General features: G+C 43.9%; 1 protein-coding gene across 5 annotated transcripts in view; it reads right to left on the bottom strand.

The window, feature by feature from the left end:
• znf800a (zinc finger protein 800a) overlaps positions 1-23,307 on the bottom strand; it is a 130,876-nt gene that overhangs the window by 95,249 nt on the left and 12,320 nt on the right. For 3 of the 5 annotated variants that reach the window (XM_086008744.1, XM_086008738.1, XM_086008739.1), the window contains exon 2: positions 9,705-9,804. The exons of the other annotated variants lie outside the window; for them this stretch is intronic. The gene's annotated coding sequence lies outside the window, so the exon portion shown is untranslated. The remainder of the gene's footprint in view (positions 1-9,704; positions 9,805-23,307) is intronic. 5 annotated transcript variants of the gene reach the window in all.

Raw genomic sequence — 23,307 nt, 5'->3', positions numbered from 1 at the left:
ACTTTTGGGGCGGTAAAGTCGGGCAGCCGCTAAAGTTTGCGCCCGGCGCAAAATCGAGGCCACTTCTCCGATATTCATTAGCTTCGCCCTAAGAGTTTGCTCGAGCGCTAAAACTGGCGCTGCACGCCTCTCTTTAGGCGCTAAGCCGGAGGTGCTGAGCGAGAGCGCCGAGGCCGGGCGCAGCGCAGGTGCGGCCATCTCGTGATTGACAGCAGACACCCTGGCGCCGGCCAGCTCTTAAGGGGGAAGGGTCGACTTGGTCTGCTGCCACGCCCTGGATAGTGGAGCCCTCCAGCTAGGCCTGAACACTGCTGCTGGACCCAAATAGCGCCTGAAGCCATGCAGAAGGCCCGTGAACGAGCGCAGCGCTTCTCAGAGCTTGATCTGAGTGTGCTGGTTGGTGGTGTGGAGAAGAGGCGTCATATTTTGTACCCGGACAATGGCAGGAAGGCGCCGGTCCGCGTCTACCGGAGAGCCTGGAGGCATGTCGCCAGCAAGGTGTCAGCCAACAGCGAGGTCCCCTGGACCGGTGTCCAATGCCGCAAAAAGTTTAATGACCTCACTCGGATTGTCAGGGTGAGTACCCTTTCCAGTGTCCTCCTCATCCTTGCATGTGCACCTCACATTATGGGCAAAGGGACCTGAAAGCCCTAATGGCCAGCCCTCATCCAGCAGCTATGGGACAGGCATGAACATCAATTGCACATTCTGCACTTAACACACTGGCCAAGCTATTCCACCATGGGAGGCAGTGCACACAAGATCAGGGCGACACACTGGCCAGGCTATTCCACCATGGGAGGCAGTGCACACAAGATCAGGGCGACACACTGGCCAGGCTATTCCACCATGGGAGGCAGTGCACACAAGATCAGGGCGACACACTGGCCAGGCTATTCCACCATGGGAGGCAGTGCACACAAGATCAGGGCTACACACTGTACTTAGAGGCCGTCCTTTCTCTTGCAGGCCAAGCTGGCCAATAATAAGAGCCGAACTGCGACTGGGGGAGGCCGACCCCAGATCCAGCCGCTCACCGAGCTGCAACATCGCGTGGAGCGCATCATGGGTGGCCGGGTTATTGGCCCCGTTGCATGTGGAGATGCCGACCCTGTTCTGGGCATCAATGGTAAGGACATCACCTTTTGGACCTCTCTCGTCCCACTTGCGCATCAGATCTACATCCTTTGCCACTGTCCGACCAATGCGCTGAATGCCACCACTCATGCATCCCTCGCTGACGCCCTCTCCTCACTCTAAAGCTACTCTTGTGCCTTCCTGCTTTCAGATGGTGAGGAGGAGGTCCCTGAACTTGCCAGTGACAGCCCCTCAGAAGAGGAGGAGGAGGAGGAGCAAGAGGAAGGCGGCCCATCAGGGGAACCCTCAGCCGCGGCAACCCATGCGAATGTAGGGGACACGTCTTCCCTGAAGGGGAGCGTGGCGGAAGTGTCGGAGGGGAGGGGAGCTCATGGGACCTGCGGCCTGCAGAAACGCGGGAGGGGGGTGGAAGCTCAGCGGCCTTCTCCCCAGAGGGGGGAAGGGTCGGAGGGGAGTCCAATTGCTGGGCCCAGTGGCGTCCAGCAACGCAGGAAGGGTCGGCCAGCTCGGCGGCCTTCTCCCCAGAGGAAGAGTCCGGCCTCCAGTCCGGAGATGGTCTTCGCCGAGGAGATGGAACGCCTCGAGGACTTGTCCGCGGACTCGGAGCGCCGGCACACGGAGCTCATGGGGGTAGTGGCACGGTTGCCTGAGGCCATCGAGTTCCTCTCTCGGAGTGTGACCGACGTCGGGGCCTCACAGGCCATCAGTTTGGCGGAATTCGGGGCAGAGCAGGCAGCGAGTCGGGCGGCATTCGGGGTAGCTCAGGCAGCGAGTGGGCAGCTGATCAGTGGTGCCGTCCAGTCACTGGGTGCTCTGATGATGTCACTGAACAGGTCAACACGGGCACTCACTGCTGCCACACTCGCTGTGTCAGCCAGGCATCGCCAGGGCACCCGGCGCGCTGCAGCAGCACAGCGGTCTGTCCCTCGGCAGATTGGTGCGCATGCTGCAGTGCTGGCCCGGGCGAGTGCCAGTGTCTCAGGCGACCAGCGAGCGCCTGCCATCCGCCAGCTTGCCCCCATTCCTCCAGCCGCCACTGCCACTCCCCCAGTGCAGCTGCCACGAGCTGCTGCAGCGACTGATGCTGCCCAGCCACAGCTGCAGCATTCAACAGCCGCCCGCTCGACGGCCAGACCTCGACTAGGCCGACCCCCAAGGGCATCTGCCGTCACGACATGTGCCCCTCTGGAGCCTGCCCCCAGCCTTGCAGCAGCCAATGGCCTTACTTTGAGGAGGAGCAGCAGGGCGGGCAGGGGCCACACAAAGATGGCCAAGGCATCGCCCTGGCGGGCCAAAAAGTCGAATGTGTGGCCAATTGTGTTTGTTTTTTGAGGCCGAGAATTGGATGTTTGTTTTTTGAAGGCCGAGGATGTGATGTTTGTTTTTGACGAAGGCCGAGGATGACGGCCATTTTAATTGCACTGTTTTGTTAATCCTCTCCAGGTTGTGGGAGCGAGTAATGTGTTTGAGTGTTTTTTGGGGGTTTCCTCTGTTTTTGGTTTTCATGTGGGAAGGGCCCTGAGTTTGTACAATAAAGCATTTTATTTATTAACATTGTCCATGTTTGATCTTTGAAGTGTTTGTTGCCTTAACCGGCTGAGGGCTTGCGGAGCGGCTGCAATCATGTTCTTTCATTGGCACAAGCCATTCCCTGACAGGGGGCCTAGAAGTGACGTTCAATAAGCCGCCGACGGGCGGCCCTTGGACCTTGTGCCTCCCTCCTGGGCTGGTACTCCTCGTCCTCCTCCTCCTCATGCTCCTCCTGCTCCTCCTCCTGAGGTGGTGGTCCAACGTGAGGTGGCAGTGCCTGAGTCCTGCGGATAGCCAGGTTGTGCAGCATGCAGCAAACGACGACAAATTGGGAGACTCGCTCCTGCGAATACTGGAGGGCTCCCCCGGAGCAATCGAGACAGCGGAACCGTTGCTTGAGGACGCCGATTGTTTGTTCTATGATGTTCCTAGTCGCTTGATGGCTCTCGTTGTATGCCTCTTCAGCAGGGGTCGTGGGCGCGCGGAGCGGGGTCACGAGCCAGGTACACAAAGGATAGCCTTTGTCTCCGATAAGCCATCCTCTTGGGTGAGGCTGTGCCTGGAACATGTCAGCCACAGTTGTCTGTCGCAGGATAAAGGCATCGTGGCTGCTGCCTGGAAAGCGGGCATTGACAGCTAGGATGCGCTGCCTGTGGTCACACACCAGCTGTACGTTGAGGGAATGGTAGCCCTTCCGGTTGCGGTAATCCTCGGCATGCTCCAGAGGTGCCCGCAAAGCCACATGCGTGCAGTCAATGGCGCCCTGCACCATGGGGAAGCCCGCTATTCTTGCAAATCCCACTGCACGCTGCTGCTGCTTGTCCAGGGTCATGGGGAAGGAGATGAATTGATGTCTCCTTCTGAAAAGGGCTTCGGTCACCTGGCGGATGCAGCAATGCACGGCGAACTGGGAGATGTTAGCGATGTCCCCAGCAGCGGATTGGAAGGAGCCGGTGGCATAGAAGTTGAGAGCCACCGTCACCTTCACTGCCACCGACAGAGACGTCCTGCGCATCAGCTGTGGCTGCAGATCTCTGTGAAGCAGCTGGCAGATGTCTTCAACCACCTCCCTTCTGAATCGCAGCCTCCTAACACACATCGCGGCAGACATGGTCAGATAGGAGGACTGCTGGCGGTATACCCTGGGTGGGTAAGGCCTCAGTTGGCGACGCCTGTTGCCCCCTCTGCGTCTAGCCAGGGCTGCCACTCTCTCACGGCGTCTGTAAGCCCTTCTGGCATAAGGCTGAAAGTCAGCGTTGGCACCCAATGCAGCCCCCATTATATGCTGGCAAACACTGAGCTCTCAATGAAGGCAAAGATAATTGCTAAGCTCTGGCCTGAGCCAAAAATACCTGTCCTAGTGTTGGTCCAAACCAGTAAGCTCTCCTCCTTGGTCTCTCTCCAAAAAACCGTTGCACAAGAGTGAATGCTGCAAAATGGCTGGCCTTTATAGTGCAGGGTAAGTGCCCTTTAATTAGCGCTCCCTGCGGCCTGCCTCGGCTGTGTACCGTTCCACTTCACAGTTGTTAGGGCCGCCCGGCGCACAATGGGCCGGCGCGAGTGAAGTTCCAGTTCGGGGCGCACAAAGGGCGTTGCACGACGAAATGACGTCATGATCTGCGCGCGCAGCAGGGCGCGCGCTAAGACTTTGCGCCGGCGCTAAATGTGTACTGAAGTTGGGGCGAGGCGCAGATCGCGCTGCGCCCGGGCGCTAAGCGCCTAGCGCTCGAGATCTACTCCTCCTAAGGCGCTAACGGCTGGCGCGCCCAACTGAATTTCTAGGCCCTTCCCTTTTGTTCTTTCCTCCCCTCCCCCCCTTTCCCTGCCCCTACACTTGCTTAAAAACCTGTTCCATCTCCAGCTTTTTCCAGTTCTGATGAAGGGTCATCGACCTGAAACGTTAACTCTGTTTCTCTCTCCACAGATGCTGCCTGACCTGCTGAGTGTTTCCAGCATTTTCTGTTTTTATTTCCGATTTCCAGCATCCGCAGTATTTTGTTTTTGTACCATTGTCTCGACCTGGCTTAATGGCAAGACCCAATCAGAATCAGGTCTGCATTTGTTATTTTTCTAATTACTATGTTGTTCATGGGTTTTCCCTTTTAGCTAAACCACTGGACTCAAAATGAGAGGTTCTGGATGAGGGGAAAGAGGTAACCATGATCAGTAATGCTGGCTGCAGAAGATTGGACCACTGAATGTCAGTCTGCATTTGAAAAATTGAAAGCGGTCCTCCTGAATACTGTTGTCCTGACCCACCCGAATTTTGATAGGGTCTTTGTACTGTGAGTTGACAGACTGGTTTATGGTTTGAGGACCTGTTCAAGTCAAGTTGTAGATGAGGTCAAGGCTGCCTCACAGTTTTTGTCAATCTTCGAACAAAGCCCAGATACATCATCTGCCTCAGATTAGAATGTGGACTGAAACCATTGTTTTCGATCCCTGCAACAAACTCCGTTCCCTAGCCACTGACTCCATCCCTTTCCCCAACATCTGTCTGAGGATGAACCACACTGTTCGCAACCTTGGTGTCATATTTGACCCTGAAATGAGGTTCCGACCACATATCCACAGCATAACAAAGACCGCCTACTTCCACCTCCGTAACGTTGTCCGTCTCCGCCCTTGCCTCAGCTCGTCCGCTGCTGAAACCCTCATCCATGCCTTTGTTACCTCTAGTCTTGACTATTCCAACGCACTCATGGCTGGCCTCCCACATTCCACCCTAAGTAAACTTGAGGTCATCCAAAGCTCGGCTGCCCGTGTCCTAACTCACACCAAGTCCCGTTCGCCCATCTCCCCTGTGCTCGCTGACCTACATTGGCTCCCGGTTAAGCAGCACCTCGATTTTAAAATTCTCATCGTTGTTTTCAAATCGCTCCATGGCCTCGCCCCTTCCTAACTCTGTAATCTCCTTCAGCCCCACAACCTCCTGTGCAACGCCTTGGGACGTTTTACTACGTTAAAGGCGTTATATAAATACAAGTTGCTGTTGTTGTTGTTGGACCGATAACAACCCTGATTCATACTCTGGTGAAACTAAAGCTAGGTGCTGTCTGTGAACAAAGCTGGGTGCTGTTTGACTTTGAACTAAAGTACGCGCAGAGGTCTAAGCCTTCCTCAGCCATGTGCTGTTTGTGAAGAGATTGAGTCAGCTTCTCACTCACGAGACTTACAAAGAACTGTATGAAAAGCAGAGATCTGGAGGAAAGCAATGGTGAAAGATGAATTCCACTGCACTATTGATTGTGACATTATTTAATACGTTCCTGAGTTTTTCCAATCAGACTAAACTTATTTGTAAAGTTGTTATATCAATCGCATTTTCTAAACATTGCTCTTTGGATCTGATTGCTTGCTCGGATCTCACCATTGGCAGATCTATCTTCTAGGGCAGTGTTGAAACCCCCTTGCAGCATAACCTTCCAGAGTTTGACTACTATGGCTTACTCCTGCAGTGTGGACAATGAAGCCTGAAGAAAAATGGAGTAATCTTCATTCTCCAAATAAAGCATTCTCAACACCTCGCACCCTTCTCTATCCACGCAACTCTAATAGGGATTTTAGTTTCAAATTAAGATGCATTATGTAGCCAAATACTGTAGCATAGGACAAAATAAACTGACAATAAGGTGTGCTGCTAAGTGCTTTTTGTAGACATTGGCCCGTATTTTCCAATCGCAGGCCTCCCGCGGGCGGAGGACTGCGATCTGGAAAAATCTACATCCTTATCTGAGGGCTCCGGGGACGCACACACTTCCACTCCTGGGCCTCTCCAAATTCCAAGTGTGCAGGGCCCATGTATCCCAGAGGCGCAGGTAGTTCGCAGCGTCCCTGGGATCACATGGGCCATGGGGAGCCAATCACAGAAGGGAATCTCCCTTCATACACTTGACAGGAAGACCTGTCAAATATATGAATGGAAATCACCCCAAAAACATAGTAAAACTTTAAATACATTGTTTTTTTAAATCACATTTTTAAAATGACTTGAAATTCCAATAAAGTATTAACAAAAATTTAATTTACGGGGCTAAAAATAAACTTACCTTTTTTAAAAGTATTTTTAAATGATAAATCAGGGAAAGAATTTTTTTTACTTTTTTAAACTCTTATCATGGTAAAAGCCTGCTTTTACCAGGCGTAAGAATTGTAAGGGTTTTCTGCGGGCGGAGGGTCTCCAAAAAGCGGAATTATCCGCCCGCAGAGGCCCTGCTCCAGTGCAGCCGAAGGATCTCTTGACAGATCGGAAATGCCGGTTTTCAGCACATGCGCTGTGCATGCCTGAAACTGGCATTTCCGATGTCCCTACGGGTGTGTACACAGCGCGTACCCACCCATAAGGATCGGAATATCTGGGCCCTTAAATCACAAAATCAAGTTCTACAAATAGGAGCGAGCGAATCATTCTCAATAAACAGATTACCAAGGTGGAAAATCCATATTTCTCCCACTTCTTAGAATCTCACGCCCCCATATACAGCATGCTACATAAAAGAAAAAAACACTAAATGCACTGCAAAGCTATTTCTAGCATGAAGATAATATGACTAAACACTTATCTAACAAGGATAAAAGAATAGCCAATTAGAATATAGCATTTGATTAATTGCTTTGTTTACAGGTTTCCCCAGTCGCTCAATAAGCCTCCTCAATGAGTAGCTAAACCATGGAGACTAGAATGATGCAAGGGCCCGGATTTTGCAGTCAGCATCGAAGGAACGGTGCTCGCCACTCACTTCGCTGACAGCGGCCCACAAAGTTTTCTCGGGCTTTAGAGCGGAGATTTACTCTAATTGGGCATCTGACCCAGCGTGCGCCATCTACAGGGCATCTGTGGTGTCTGAGCAGAGAAAGTAACAGCGAGGCTCTTCAACCAATCAGATTAAAGAATCCTCACTGAGACATGCAGAGTCCAACCAGGAAGTATAAAGCAGGAAATATAAATTAGATTTAAATCATGTACAGAAAGAAAAATAAAGATTAGGAAAGACAGATCGGATTGAGAAAGAGATAAAAGAGACAAACAGAAAAATGTTTTAAAAAATTAATTCTCCAACGCTAGTCAACTTCTAAATGAATGAGATTTCATACTTGTAAAATTAAATTTTCTGGGCCAGAAAAGTTGTCTGGCAGTAATTACCACTTATCACGCCATTAAAAATTCACTTACTCCTGAATGCACCAGTCCTAACTTTTTCTGCAGTTTTCAGTGGGTAACTAGTGGGCAAGTACCCCAAATTCAAGCCGTTGCATTGATTTTAATGCAGAGTCTATTGGTGAGGTACTGTTATAGCACACCCTATGGAGGAGCAGGGTATCTCCAACAGCAACATCCGGATTTCCGCGTTTAACTGCGCATGTGCAGATGCCAGAAGTTGCTGTGTGATTTACTCCGGTATAACTGTGAGCGCTGTTAGCCTTACCATTATTATCTACGCAAAATTCGGGCCAAGATCTTTAAGGCCACATATAGGCTTTGCGCCCCGATTGCCCATGTCTCTGGGCGCAAATGCACAAGAAATTCCAGGCCATTATCTCAATAACAAAGGACCAAGCATTTGCAGTTAGTCCCACAGGATAACAATGTGAAGCCAACTAACAGTAATGCAAGAAACCCTTGTTTGGTATAACCTGATTTAATACAGTGTCTGAGGAACATTGTGCCAAATTTGGTCCTCCAACTGTAACAGTGGACACTAGGTCATTAAAGGGGTATCAGTATGAATGTAACTTTCTGTACCTTGATCTTTAAGGTGATCCCACTGAGTAATCCTATCAGATACATCTCTAGGTAACTTTATCTGCTCCGCAAGCAGTCCATCGTGATATTCTGTGCTCCTGGAATACTGAACAGTGTCAGGTTTTGTTGATACCAGTATCATAACTGCATAATCATTAAGGCACAGGGTCAGGAATAAATCCCTTTATGTTTATATAATCCACTGTACTAGTTCTGTCTATCCAATTTGATACAAACTAATGCATTGAAAAACAGTGAGGCAAAACAGTGTTACAAATTTAGATCTAACACATAGATACCTTCTCAGGTTCAATGGTCTCAGTTGCTCCCTTAAGCTTTCTTGAGTATTTTACTGTTATGGGAATTGACGTAAAACAGCATAACCCAGGGATGTAACAATAGCCTCCCCTAGTGATCTGGGTTGGATACTCGTGTCTTTCATATGTATAGTTCTTGAATCTCTCTGAAGGCTATCCAAGTGAGCGCCAAAACTTGATATGAGTTGTTAAGCTGCTTTATCTTGATTAGGGGAACATACAGAACAAGTTCAGATCAGACTCATTTATTTCCATCAATACAACTTGCCTTTGCATAATAATATCAAAATAATGTCTATACTTTGCTACCCCATTTCAGTGTGTTGTATTACTTGGCTTAAAGCTAATTTTCGAGCTGCTTTCTCCTGTATTCCATCCTTTTTGCAGTTTCTTACTACCTCTAGCTTTTACAGCTCTCTGTTTAAAAGCTAACAGTGGAGTCAGGCTTTTAGTCAAACCGTGGGCAGAATCTATCAGCCTAAGTTGGCAATGACCCATGCGGAGTTCAAATTAATAAATTTGATGCAGCTGCAATTAATGTGAATGATCACTGAAATGTCAACTTTCGTAGACTATAGCACACTGGTTCGAAAGCCCCGTCTGAAACTTAATCCACACCTGCCTGCCCTGCAAATTTAACACAGCGAGAGCTACATTTAGGCCCACAGTAGCACGGTTAACAACAATCACATCAAGGTCCCTGCATGAAAGCACAGTCGGAAATCCCAAACTGTGACACGGTGCTGCACAAAGTAGGTTTGCCCATTTTACATGTCTGATGATGTTAAATGTGGCTGTTTTACTTTTATTGGCAAGTGAAATCAGTTATCTCTCACCAACAACAAAAGATATAGCAATGGGGTTTGGCTTTTCATTCACACTAAAATTTGGCTGCTACAAGTGTGATGGGTTTTGTACTTTCTCATCTTGCTGTCGGTACCCAAGATAAGGAACCGACTCACCTAATACCAGGCACTCAGCAACAATGTTTGCTACAGTGTTGATGAAACACTCACGTTTAAACTGAATTTAGTGCAGTCAGACCTGATTCAGATGGCTTTTGTAGAACTCTCTATCATGTGACATGCCAGCCAATCACTCTGGTAATGTATGAACCTTGAAAAAACAAAGATTAAGATTCAACGTGACTGAAACATAACAATGGACTTAATGGACACTTCATCAAAAAGTTCAATTGAAAGGGCTACCTGTTCATATCGGATACAGTACAGGCAGTACATTTTTGTAGTAGTAACACTTCCTCTCTACTGGAAAGTTGACCAACACTTAGATCCTTAGAAAAATTATTTCACAGGTCGAATTTTAACTAAGGCAGATATCCCCATCCATTTGCCTCCTATTCATTCATATTTACTCAGATTGCCCTTTCCTTGCCCGCACCCTAGACTGCCTCACTGACATTGTCAGTTGCCAGTGTCAAGATCCAGTAAGAGGCAGAAAGCAACAGAATATATTAGGAGGTAGAGCTATTCCATCCTCCAATGCAGGCTCTTAACTACAATGGAATTAAACAATTAGTTTATCTCACTTTGACTTCCTTTCTTACTGGCGATCAAGGGGGAGAAGCACTATGTCCTTAGTACCGGCAACCAACATTTCCACCTTCCCCAGGCTGAAGCATAGGCTTGGAAAACCAGAGGAAGATAAAAGTGGAATTTCCATTTACAAGTAAAACATTGCTATTTACTGAGGCAGTTGTATTATCAGCTACAACTGTAAAGGATGTTGTGAGAGCCATTCAAGAAAGCACAGGCATGCGAACATTATTATGATAAATAAAAAAGGACACTGCATTTTTTTAAAAATAGCCTTACTCCTTCTGAATCTATACAACAATGTTCATTGTGGTTATTGTGCTGGGACCAAAGCCTGCATTTCCCTATTGGTGGTAATGGGAAGCAATGATGCCCTCTGGCTGGTAGCAGAAGATATGGGGATGAGGTCAGAAATCAGCTACTACTGAGGCATCACTTGTTTTTTATTGATACACAAGCAACACTGGAGAATGATCTTATTTTTTTTTTTTTTAAAAGATCCATTTCATCAGATTTAGCTAGGCTCTCAGCACCAGCAAGAGTACAACTTCATATGTACCTTTAAATAGCACAGATGCATTTTAAAAGTTGAAATTTTAACCCCCATAACATCTAGTCTCCTGGGTGAATATTTACATGTTAACATTAGAGAGATGGGGGGGGGGCAATTGCTCCGAGCACCACGTACAGCAAAATTGTAAATACATTCTTTTTGAATACATCTACAACATTATTACATAGTAACCACGACAATTGGTCTTCCTATCTCTCCCACCCCCCCAACTCCGCCATAGTGGTTACCACCCTTTAACCCTGCTTCACCTCAAGACCACCTGGTCTTGATTCTCCAACTGCAACATCAGGGGAGATTGACGAGTATATAAAACAAACAGATGAGGCTGAAGAGAAGTTACAATTGGTAGGAGCCTGCTAAGCCCATCAGAAGGGTTAATCAAGAGTTAAATATTCAAGAAGACAGCACCTTTTTAAATTTTATCTTTTGAAAAGTCAAACAGTGGAATTTTGTCTCTGACTGTTCAACAAAGGAAGACGATTCCTGATGTTTCAGCCCAGTCTGGTGAAAGGTTTCAAGTTATTGTGATAATGAAACCCTTTTTTACAGGGAAATAGGGTGTGCCTATTTTCAATAGGAGCCCATTACACATCGAGAAGGCTTAAGAGCTTGTAGATTCTAAGTTTAATATTTGACTGAGGGAGGCAAGCAGTTCCACGGTTTTAGGATTTTGGAAAAGAATGTGAAAGTAGGAGATAGTAGAATTAACTTTGATGTCAATACACAGAGGATGCAGGGAAGAGGAACAGCGTTTAGCAAAATATATTTGCAGCTTTAGCAACAAAAGAAGGTGCATGACTGGCCAACATAGCATTTACATAAAACAAACAGATGAGTAGCCTACATCGCATATCAATCTATATATATATATATATATAGTATATAAAACTCTCACATCAGCATGCATTTCCTGTCAACTTTGTCCATTATAAATTCCTAAGTCCACACTTAAAATAGCAATTCATCGCACTGTAATTACAACCTCCTCTCACTGGAGGCACTGCAGAGCCACCACAGGCAGACAGTGTAATTATAGCATGACATGTTTACATAGACAATTTCCAGTGTAAATATGGACATTGGAATTTATAAAATATACAAATAAGAACACTTCAAAATGTGGGACTGATTTATGCCGATGTACCCTGGTCCAATTATCTCTAACCCTGCTTCACCTCAAGACCACCTGGTCTTCATTCCCCAAATGCAACACCAGGGGAGATTGACTAGTATATAAAGCAAACAGATGACTGAGCATCTGGTATATACATAAAACAGAGAGGTTGTGATGGAAACAAAGAGGGGAGGGGTTAAGCAAAATGTTAAGAATTGATAACATAGGGAGGGAAAGAATGAAAAAGTTTGATAGCGCAGGTGAGAAGTTTTACAGAAGTTAGGCAAGACGGTTATTTGATAGAGACACCAAGGTCAATGGGTGGGAAAGACGAGGAAAGAAATCAAGCAAAAAACATCGTCTTTATACCTAATGCTAGCAGTATTACAAATAAAACACAGGAACTAGAAGCAGGAATCTAGCTAGAAAAATAATATATGGTAGCAATTACAAAGGCCTGGCTGCAGTCTAAGTAAGGGCGAGAGCTAAATATACGAGGGTACCAGATTTTAGGAAGGATAAGAGAAAAGGTGCAAAGGCAATATTAACAAAGCACAGCATCAAGGCAGTAGAAAGGAGTGATGTAAATCAGCAGGTGGAATCACAACGGGTAGAGCTAAGGAACAGGAGAGGATGCAAAACCCTGGTGGGAGTATTTTATAGACCTCCTGATTTTGATGACTTAACAGAGGAATGTGCAGATATGAAAATTAGGGAGAACTGGATGGGGGAAGAAATGGTTATAATGAGATAATATAGGAAAACATAACAGCACAAATAGGAATGGCAATAGATTTAGTAGATGTATTCAAGATAGTTTCCCCTCTCTCAGACACACAGTTCAGATCAAACAGCTTGTTCTTTCCTACTGACAGTCAAAGACAGGTGACCTCTCCTGATGTATTCAGCTACAGGTGGAAAGCTATCTGGGTTCAAGGCAATCAAGTTATTGATCCAAAATTGATCATTGCTACCTGTTATAGGTCTCTCAATCAAGAACCCATCAGGACTCGGAAATCTGGTCACAATTTAAAAAGGGCAGTGAAATCAGGATTACTTTCAGTTGGGCCAATAGAGCGGCACTGGGCTAAGATAGTTCCCTAATGCAACAAAGGTGCAGGTAATACTCAATTTAATTATGAGTAACAAACCAAAAACTGTGAGTTGGTGGTAAAGGTGCATCTCAGGAATAGTGAACATATGATTGAATTCACCATCAGACTTGAAGGGGAAGGAGTAGGGTCAGAAATCAACCAGGGCTAACTTTGAAATACTGAAAAAGGAACTGGGCTAGAATAGTGGGAGAAATTATTTGTTTGTACCAGCAGTGGAATCTATTCAAAAACTAATTAATAGATTATAAAACAAATATATACCCCTGAAAGGCAAGAGCCTTTTAGGCAAAAGAGGTATTCGTGGCGTGATGCATTTGTGGTCTGTGGGAGTAGTTAGGAAACACGATAAACAATGTGATGGCTTATATATATTCACAGCCCTTGATATCTAGGCACATTTTGGTAACATGCCCAGCATAACAAATAGAAAACCATTTTCCTTGGTCACTGGGTCAATCCACTGCCTCCACAGGATCTTTCTCACATCTTCAAAAAGCAGCAGAGGGTCAAATCTTTGGCTATTATAACATCCAATCTCATCAAAAGGAATGTGCACAATATCTATGCTGAACTATGAATGTATATTTAACCTTTGTACATTATGCTTTTCTTATTATAGTTTTACCAACTGTGGGCACCAACTGACTTGACTTATCTCTTTGAATATTCCAAATCGACTCAGTATTTATTAGCATAGGCTGTTTAAATTATCAGCTAAATTCTAAAGTGAATGCCAGTCATACAGTTAACTAAACAAATCACACGGTATGGCCCGGATTTTGCTCTCAGTGATGGAGGAACGGCGCTTGCCATTCACCTCGCTGACAGCTGCCCACAGACCATTCGTGGGCTTGTCAGCGGAGATTTCCTCTAGTCTTTTCCAGTGCGGCACCCTCCACAGGGATCTGTGGCATCTGTGATGTGCGGGTTAGGTTGATTGGCTATGATAAAAAAAATTGGCCCTTAGGGGGGGATTAAATACGTGGGGTTACGGGGTTACGGGGATAGGGCTTGGGTGGGATGGCTGTCGGTGTAGGGACCGGGTGCTAGGGTTTGGATGATCAGCCATTATCTCGTTGAATGGCGGAGCAGGCTCGAAGGGCCGAATGGCCTACTCCTGCTCCTAGTTTCTATGTTTCTATGTGAGCAAGACATGCAACAGCGAGGCTCTTCAGCCAATTAGATTAAAGTATCTTCACTGAGACAAGAGTCCAAACCAGGAAGTATAAAGCAGGAAATATAAATGAGATTTAACTGATGTACAGAAAGCAAAATAAAGATTGGGAAAGTCAGATGAGATTAAGGGAGAGAGATAAAAGAGACAGACAGGAAAAGTAAAAACAAACATTTTTATATCGCCAACACTAATTTCTGAGGGAATGAGACTCCACAGTTGTAAAATTAATTTTTATGGGCCAGAGAGGTTGTTCAGCACTAATTATCACTTATCATGTCATTAAAAATTCACTTACTCCTGAATGCACCAGCCCCAATTTTCTCAGCAATTTTTAATGCGGAACTAGTGGCCAATTACAGCAAGCTCACGCCATTGCAGTCATTTCAATGCCGAGTCTATCGGCAAGGACTGCAACAGCGCACCCTGTGGAAGAGCAGGGTATCACTGACAGCAACTTCCGGATTTCCGCATTTAACTGCGCATCTGCATACTCCAGAGTTGCTGTCAGCTTTCTTCCATTATAACGGTAAGCGCTGATAGCCTCTCTGTTATTCTCATCGCAAATTCTGGGCCAATATCTTTATTTAAATGTAGCTTGGCATTTCCCACAAGCTTATAGCCTCAGACAATCGAACTAATCTTCACAACATTTGTATTGAGTTAGGCTGGGGACACGATTTCGAAAGGGTCACTTTTAATTGGTATTGTGATTGAATTAAAGGGAACTATTACTAAACTGAAACTAGCAAAAATACTTGATTTTTGTCACAGTTGTATGTTTGGAGGTTGAAATGGCATTTGATATGGTTCCATACAAGGAATTGCTAGCTACAATCGAGGTGCGTGGAACTGGAGGCAACCTGTACCATGAATAGGAAAGGTGTTGGAAAGCAAGAAGCACATAGAATTAGGAGACATTCTCAGAGAGATCGGCAGTGGCAAATGGGGGGCTGAGGTTTAACCATCTATAAATGATCTGAATTTGGGAAGAGAGTGGAATAAATCCAATGTTTGTAGATGATGGAAAGCATTTTGAGTTGTGAGGAGAGCACAAAATTGAAAAAGGACATGAATAGATTCAGCGAGTGGATGGAAGACTGATGGAATTACACAGTAATATATTTTGATCAGAATACGATTATTGGCCCATCTATCAATTCAATTCAATTCGCTTTATTGGCATGACAAGTTACATCTTATGTTGCCAAAGCATCAGAAAACATTCATGTTTGTTCACAAAAATACAGATCTATCCATACAGTGTATAAACAGATATATCCCTGAGTGTATAAATATATACTTTCATATAATTTGTATGTACTCTTTTCTTATATTTACTGGTTGTCCCTCTGTTTATGGCAAGCTGTAACATAGTGTGCCGCTAGTGTTATGCAATTTCTCTCCTCCCCTAGTAGGTATGGGAGTTTTTGGTCGTCATTCAAATTTCTGAATTCCGGGCATATTTTTGTGAATTTTGGGTAGAAATTCTCCCTTATGCCCTGATATTTTCTACAAGCTGTGAGGAAGTGCATCTCTGTCTCCACCACTCCCTGACTGCAGTGAGAGCATATCCTGTCCTCTCTTGGTAGCCGGGTCTGTCTGTGTCTACCTTTTTCGATCGCCAGGTTATGTTCACTAAGTCTGTACATTGTCAAAGTTTTTCTCAGTTTGCTATCCTTTACCATGGTCAGGTAATCAGCCATGTTGTATTGTCTGTTTAGGGCCAAGTAGCAGTTGAGTTTGCTTTGGGTTTTTGTTGTTTCTGCCCAATATGACAGATATTTTTCCTTTTGCTTAGCGACGATTGTGTTGGGTCGAATTCTTTGTGTTACGCTGTCACTGTCCTGGGGCTGGTTATTGTTAGTAGTGTTAGTAGTTACTTCACTGAGTCCCAGGACCCTTCCAAACTTCTTATCAGTTGCATTTCTATGTTTCTTGAACTAATAGCCCTGTATCTCCTTTCCTTTTAGAAATTCATCTGTAACTAAATGTGAGCTAGTACACTTTAGTTGCAAAAAATAGCAGGTGTGAGAAAAAAGCACTGGGGAGATAGATGAACAAAGGGAATTAAGGATCTAGATAATTAAGTCATTAAAAGCTAGTTCGCAGGTGCCATGATCAAAAAGGCTAATGGGATGTTAGGTTTCATCACAAGAGATGTATAGAATATTAAAGCAAAGAAGCACTGCTGCAACTGAACAATGTTCAGACCACATTTGGAATATTATGTTCAGATTTGGGCACTGCCCCTTAGAAAGGATATTATGGCCTTAGAGAAAGTCCAGCAAAAATCCACTAGGATGATACCAGGGATAAAGGGACAAAACTATAACGCGTGACTGGGTAAATTTGAGTTGAGTGGTGATCTCATTTAAAATAACAAAGGGAATTGACAAGGTAGATAGGGACTGACTCTTCCCTCTTGTAGGGGATCAACTGGTTACAAGAAAAATCAGGAAAAACTACTTCATACAAAGGGTTGTTGAACCCATTGCCACAGAAGGCCACGGATGCAAAGTCAATTGAGGTGATTAATGGGAAGATGGATATTTACTTGGTTGTTAAGTGATGGAGAAAAGCAACGTTTTGTGGAATAATAAAAAAAGATAGATCTGTCATGGCTAACAAAATGGCTGACTTGTTGACTCAAATTTAAAAGGTGAGAATGCTACCTACTAAGCCAAGCCAGAACATCCAAGAACAAAGTCGTTTGGAAGTCTCACTGTAACGCAAAATGTAGAAAAACGTGACTCAGAATAGAGCTGCCATAACTAACAAAATTGCTTAGCAGGATTAAGTGGCCAAATGGCCAACTCCTGCTCCTATGAGAGACATTGCATGCTAAAGGAGAGATAAGAATCACCTTAGAAGCTTTTCTTGTACCCTATCTAGCATAATGTCATAAATTTGATAGTAGTAGTTTTAGCCTGAGCTATCGGGTCTGTCAGCATGGCGATTTCCAACAATTCGAGAGATCAGGAGTGTGTGATGGGCAATCCATGCTACCTCTGGTATAACCCAGCAGTAAAAGGATAGATTGTTAGCCTTGAGGCATACTAATCCCGTTTACTATAAGCATATGGTCGAGTTTCAGTTTATGAGGTGGGTATGCTTATGCAAGCACATTTCTGCAGTCGTACAGTGTTGGGAGACAGCCCAAATTTTAACACGTTTAGATACTTTTTACATCCTTATTGGACCAGGCTGGGAGGATAGAAAGAAAGAGGCATCATTTGTCAATGAAGATTTTTTTTTTTAATGTGTCCAAGACAAGTGGGCATGGCTAAGTTCTTGTGTTGAACGGTATGTGGACCATTCAGGGTGAGAGAATAACCTTGTCTCCCTGGCTGACCCCATTTAGACACCACCTACCCCCTGGTTGATAATGTTTCAGTATTGACAATAGTTGGATTGTTCTCCACATCTAATACCACTTAACCTTACAAGCCCGGGGCCAATTCTTGGTAATAAGAGGCTGCAATAAATAAAATTACTACAAGTCTGAATACTGAAATGGAAAATACTTTTGCTAAAAGTAGTTACAATTTATTTAAAGCCAACAAGGTTTAAGCTACATTTTACATCTCCTTACTGCTTTACATATTAAATACACCATTTTGAAACTAATTCCAGATTTGATCCCTGGTCTACACTTAGTTGACTGATGCCACCCTTGGCTGTACAATTGGCAGATTATCAATGTTTGGGAGGGTAGAGGAATTAATAAAACCCACAATCCCAGCACCTCCTTATTAACCAATGACTCCTGCTATGAAGTGCACAGGCAGACATGGAGTGACGTGATTGATAGCAGGTTCCCCAAAATCAAACAACAAATCAACACTCCCTCCTCAGGCTTGCTCATGAAGACTTGTCAACTGACCAAGTTACTGTATGACTGCTAGTATCTATGTATTATTCACGCGAGGAGGGCTAAAGGTAAAAAAATTAGAAATAAAAGCATTGCATCAAAATGCAGTAATAAATCTCAAAGGTTGCACTCAAGGGCAGGTTATAAAAAGAATATTTATTCAAGACAGATACACAACCACACAAGTTATACAAAAAATGATGCTAGCTGAGTGAGATCCATACCTTCAGCCCACACATTTGAAAATCGGGGACACTGGCTTTAAGAGTCAGGGCACTTCATTTCACTATGCACAGCGCCATTAATATGCAAATAACTTAAGGAGCTCATTTCATACTATTATTTATATATTTCCAATGAGTTTAATACAGTTTCACAAATAATGGTTGCCGTAATTCCAAATATAAATAAGAGACTTTTGGTCTGAGATGTGCTTAATTTGTTCTTCCCCCACCCCGGCAACCTTCTTACTTGGGTGGATCAATACTATTTTATACTTTGATGGTACACCATCAAAATATGAAATAGTGTTAATCCCGCTGACTGAGAAGCATAAAAACAACAGGTTAAAGATGTCAGACTTGCTTCTTTCCCCTATCTCCTGTAACTCCAAAAGAAGCTTTAGGACCAACTGTTTTGGCCTTGGAGGATGTGTTAAAATTCAGAAACGCTGCTCCAAAGTCAGGTCAGTGGGACTGAAATTCACCTGTAAAGTAGCAACGGGTGATAGGTATGTGCAGGTATATTGTATTGATAAACTATAGTCTTAATTCATCATTTCAGTTTGCTGTTACAGATCAGGTGTTTCTCTCTGCTGTCAATCAATATTAATTTCAGAACATAATGTCATTGCCTTAAATTTAAGGCAACACCACAATCATAAGGCAAAATAAAACTGCATTCAACTTTTTGAATCCAAAGTATTATGGGTGTGAAAGAAACGCAATATATTTATTGCGCAATTACGTCATTCCATTGCAAACCTTTGCCTCCTCGCCACCCTCCCCCCACAACAGGATATCAGACTGCTATAAATGTAACATTAATTGCACATTTGTAGCCAGAGTGTGTATGGCAGAGCATGTAATTACACAATCATAAACAATTAATCTCTTACGGTTTAAAGTTTCAGATCTCTTTTCCTTAACAGGAAGGAACTGTACCGATGGGACGGACTCCACCTGAGCCAGGATGGGACCCATGTCCTAGCAGAAAGAGTAAATAGGGAGGTGGCAAAGGCTTTAAGCTACTTAGATGGGGGGAGGGATCTACAAGAAACGTAACCAGCCTAAATATAAACAAAACAAGAAAAGAGAGCATAGGAAAGAATAAAGTAAGGGAGGACACTGATGGCAAGGGAATAGAGTTGAAGAACAGGAGACTAAAAAGATGGTTAAACATAAAATGAGAGGAAATCCTATTAAAAATGAGTTAAACTGTCTGTACAGCAATGCACACAGTGTCCGTAATAAAACAGGGGAGCTGGAGCCAATCATGCATTGCAAGGAACCAGACATAGTAGGGATTACTGAGACATGGCTGCAGAAAAATCAGGACTGGGAATTAAACATTGCAGGGTACAACATACTTAGAAAAGATAGAGGGGGAAAAAGGGGAGGTGGAGTAGCTGTACTTATTAGGGATAACATAATGGCAGTAGAAAAAAGTGATGCAGCTATCAGCAAGACAAAAATAGAATCCATATGGATAGAGAAAAAAGATAATAAAGGATCAATCACACTAATAGGCGTAGTCTACAGACCACCTAATAGTGGAAGGGAGGGGGAGGAAGAAATATGCAGACAAATTAGGGAAATTAGTAAAAAAACAGAATAATAATCATGGGGGATTTCAACTACCCCGATATTAATGGGACCGAACAGGTAGGTAAAGGGGATAAGGGAATGGAGTTCCTACAATGTGTACAGGACTCCTTCCTAACCCAGTGTGTAAAAAGCCCAACAAGGGAGGATTCGCTATTGGATCTAGTAATGGGGAGTGAACCAGAGCAGCTAATAGAAGTAAAAGTGGGGAACATCTAGGCAATAATGACCATAATATAATATGCTTTTTAAGATGATAATTGAGAAGGACGTAAGTATGATGAAAATCAGGTTAATAGATTGGAGAAAAGCTGATTTTGAGGGGCTGAGAACAGAACTTGGGAAACCAAAATGGGCAACAATATTGGCAAACAACAATGTAGAACAGCAATGGAAAACATTTAAAACGGTGTTCAACAGATTGCGGGAAAAATTTGTTCCGCTAAAAGGAAAGAACAAACTAAGCACTAATAAGACTCCATGGATGAATAAAGCCATAAGGGAACAATTGAGGGTAAGAAAAGAGGCATACATTAAGTACATGGACAGCAGGAGAGTGCATGATAAGGGGGAATACAAAGGGATTAGGAGAGAAGTAAAAAAAAAAAATTAGGAAGGCAAAGAGGAACTATGAAATTAAATTATCAAGGAACATAAAACAAAATAGTAAAATTTTTTACAGGTACATCAATAAAAAAGGAAGGTTAGGATAGGAATAGGGCCATTACGGGATAGACAGGATAGTACCACAGGTAACGATAGAGAGATGGCAGAAATATTAAATAATTATTTTGCTTCAGTATTTACCAGGGAGATAGAACAGGTGGACATGACATTGGATGATGAGATTAGTAATGAGATAAGTGCATTTAAAATAAAAAGAGGGGATATATTAAATAAACTAATCAAACTCAAAGAGGATAAAACCCCTGGTCCAGATGGATTGCATCCACACATTTTAAAAGAATCTAGGGAAGAGATAGCAGAGGCATTACTACACATATTTAATAATTCGTTAGAAAAAGGTGTAGTGTCGAAGACTGGCAGATAGCTGACGTAATACCGATATTCAAGAAGGGGGATAGAGCATGTCTAGGGAATTATAGACCAGTCAGCTTAACATCGGTGGTAGGAAAAATAATGGAATCCCTACTAAAGGAAAAAATAGAACATCTAGAAACCAAAAATATAAGGAATAGTCAGCATGGATTTCAAAAGGGAAAGTCTTGCTTGACCAACCTCATTGATTTTTTTGAAGAGGTAACAGAGAGAGTAGACAAGGGTAATGCAGTAGATGTCATTTCACTAGATTTTCAAACGGTCTTCGATAAGGTATCCCATAATAGACTGATGAACAAGGTCAGAGAATGTGGAGTCAGGGGACAAGTAGTGGAATGGATAGCAAGCTGGCTTCAAGGCAGAAAGCAGAGAGTAGGAGTAAAGGGTAGCTATTCACCGTGGCAGAAGGTGGGTAGTGGTGTTCCACAAGGATCAGTGCTGGGACCACTGTTGTTCACAATTTATATTAACGATTTAGACTTTGGAATCAAAAACACAATTTCTAAATTTGCAGATGACACCAAATTGGGGGGGATAGTCAATACTGAGGAGGACTGCAACAAATTACAGAAGGACATTAATAAACTTGCAGAATGGGCATATAATTAGCAAATGAAGTTCAACACAGATAAATGTGAGGTAATACATTTTGGTAGGAAGAATAGGGAGGTCACTTACTATTTGGAGGATGCGAGTCTAGGTGGGGTAGAGGAACAAAGGGATCTTGGAGTACAAATACACAAATCACTAAAATTTGCAACACAAGTTAGCAAGGCCATAAAAAAAGCAAACCAATCATCAGGGTTTATTTCTAGAGGGATAGAATTGAAAAGTAGGGAAGTTATGCTAAACCGGTATCGAACCTTGGTTAGACCACACTTAAGAGTACTGCGCACAGTTCTGGTCGCGATATTATAAAAAGGACATAGAGGCACTGGAGAGGGTGCAGAGAAGATTTACAAGGATGATACCAGAAATGTGAGGGTATACATATCAGAAAAGGATGAACAGGCTGGGTCTCTTTTCTCTTGAAAAAAGGTGAGGGGTGACCTAATTATGAAAGGTTTTGATAGAGTGGAAAGAGAGAGAATGTTTCCACTTGTGGGGAAGAGCATAACTAGAGGCCGTCAATATAAGATAGTCCCCAAGAAATCTAATAGGGAATTCAGAAGAAACTTCTTTTACCAAAGAGTGGTGAGAATGTGGAACTCGCTACCACAGGGAGTGGTTGAAGCAAACAGTATAGATGCATTTAAGGGGAGGCTAGATAAGCATATGAGGGAGAAGGGAATAGAGGGTTACGCTGATAGATTTAAATGAGGAAAGACGGGAGGAGGCTCCTGTTGTGCATAAATGACGGCATGGACCGGTTGGGCCGACTGGCCTGTTTCTGTGCCGTATATCCTATGTAATCCTATATAAACCTAAATCAGTGTCAGCTGTGGCTCAGTGGGTAGCACACTCGCCTCTGAGTTAGAAGGTTATGGGTTCAAGTCCCACTCCAGGAACTTGAACACATAAAGCTAAACTGACACTCCAGTGCAATGCTGAGGGAGTGCTGCACTGTCAGAGGTGCTGTCTTTCGGATGAGACGTTAAACCGAGGCCCCGTCTGCTCTCTCAGGTGGACGTTAAAGGTCCCATGGTACTATTTCGAAGAGGCCAATATTTATCGCTCAAGCAACGTAACAAAAACAGATTATCTGGTCATTATCTCATTGCTGTTTGGGGGAGCTTGCTGTGTGAAAATTGGCTGCCGCGTTTCCCATATTACAACAGTGACTCCACTCCAAAAAAGTACATAATTGGCTGTGAAGCGTTTGAGACATCCAGTGGTCGGGAAAGGCACTACAGAAATGTCTTTCTTTCTTAAGCAAATAAAGTGCATTTCCCTCCGAATTTGTGTAGCCATTTCATCCTGATTTCTTGTAAACATTGGCCCAGATTTTGCAGTGACTTCGACAGCATACGCTGAAGCCTTCTAAAAGGCCCCACAAGTTCCGGGTTTCTGTATGCGCTGCGTATGCGCGAAAACCCAGACCTTGCGATCTGTCGAGGTTCGCCTTGACAGAGCTACCGAACCGAAAGTAAAATCACTTTTGCTGGCAGAACTGGGCTATTTGCCCTGCAAACGCTCACGAATCTTTTATGTAGGGCCTGCTTTCACCAGCGTAAGGGTTAATATAAATCTTAAATTAAAATTTTAAAATAAAAATGATGCACAAACACTTAATTACTTTATACAAATTTTGACCCGGATTGACATCTTTAAAATTATTTTTCAAAAAATTAAATTTTTATTATATTTGATGTATGAAAGGGACTTTTAAT

This window comes from Somniosus microcephalus, chromosome 16, assembly GCF_052327205.1.
Source record: "Somniosus microcephalus isolate GS21.2 chromosome 16, FLI_Smic_1.0, whole genome shotgun sequence".
In the NCBI taxonomy this organism is placed as follows: domain Eukaryota; kingdom Metazoa; phylum Chordata; class Chondrichthyes; order Squaliformes; family Somniosidae; genus Somniosus; species Somniosus microcephalus.
Note: the sequence above shows the minus strand (reverse complement) of the source record. Positions and strands in the feature narration are given on the sequence as shown.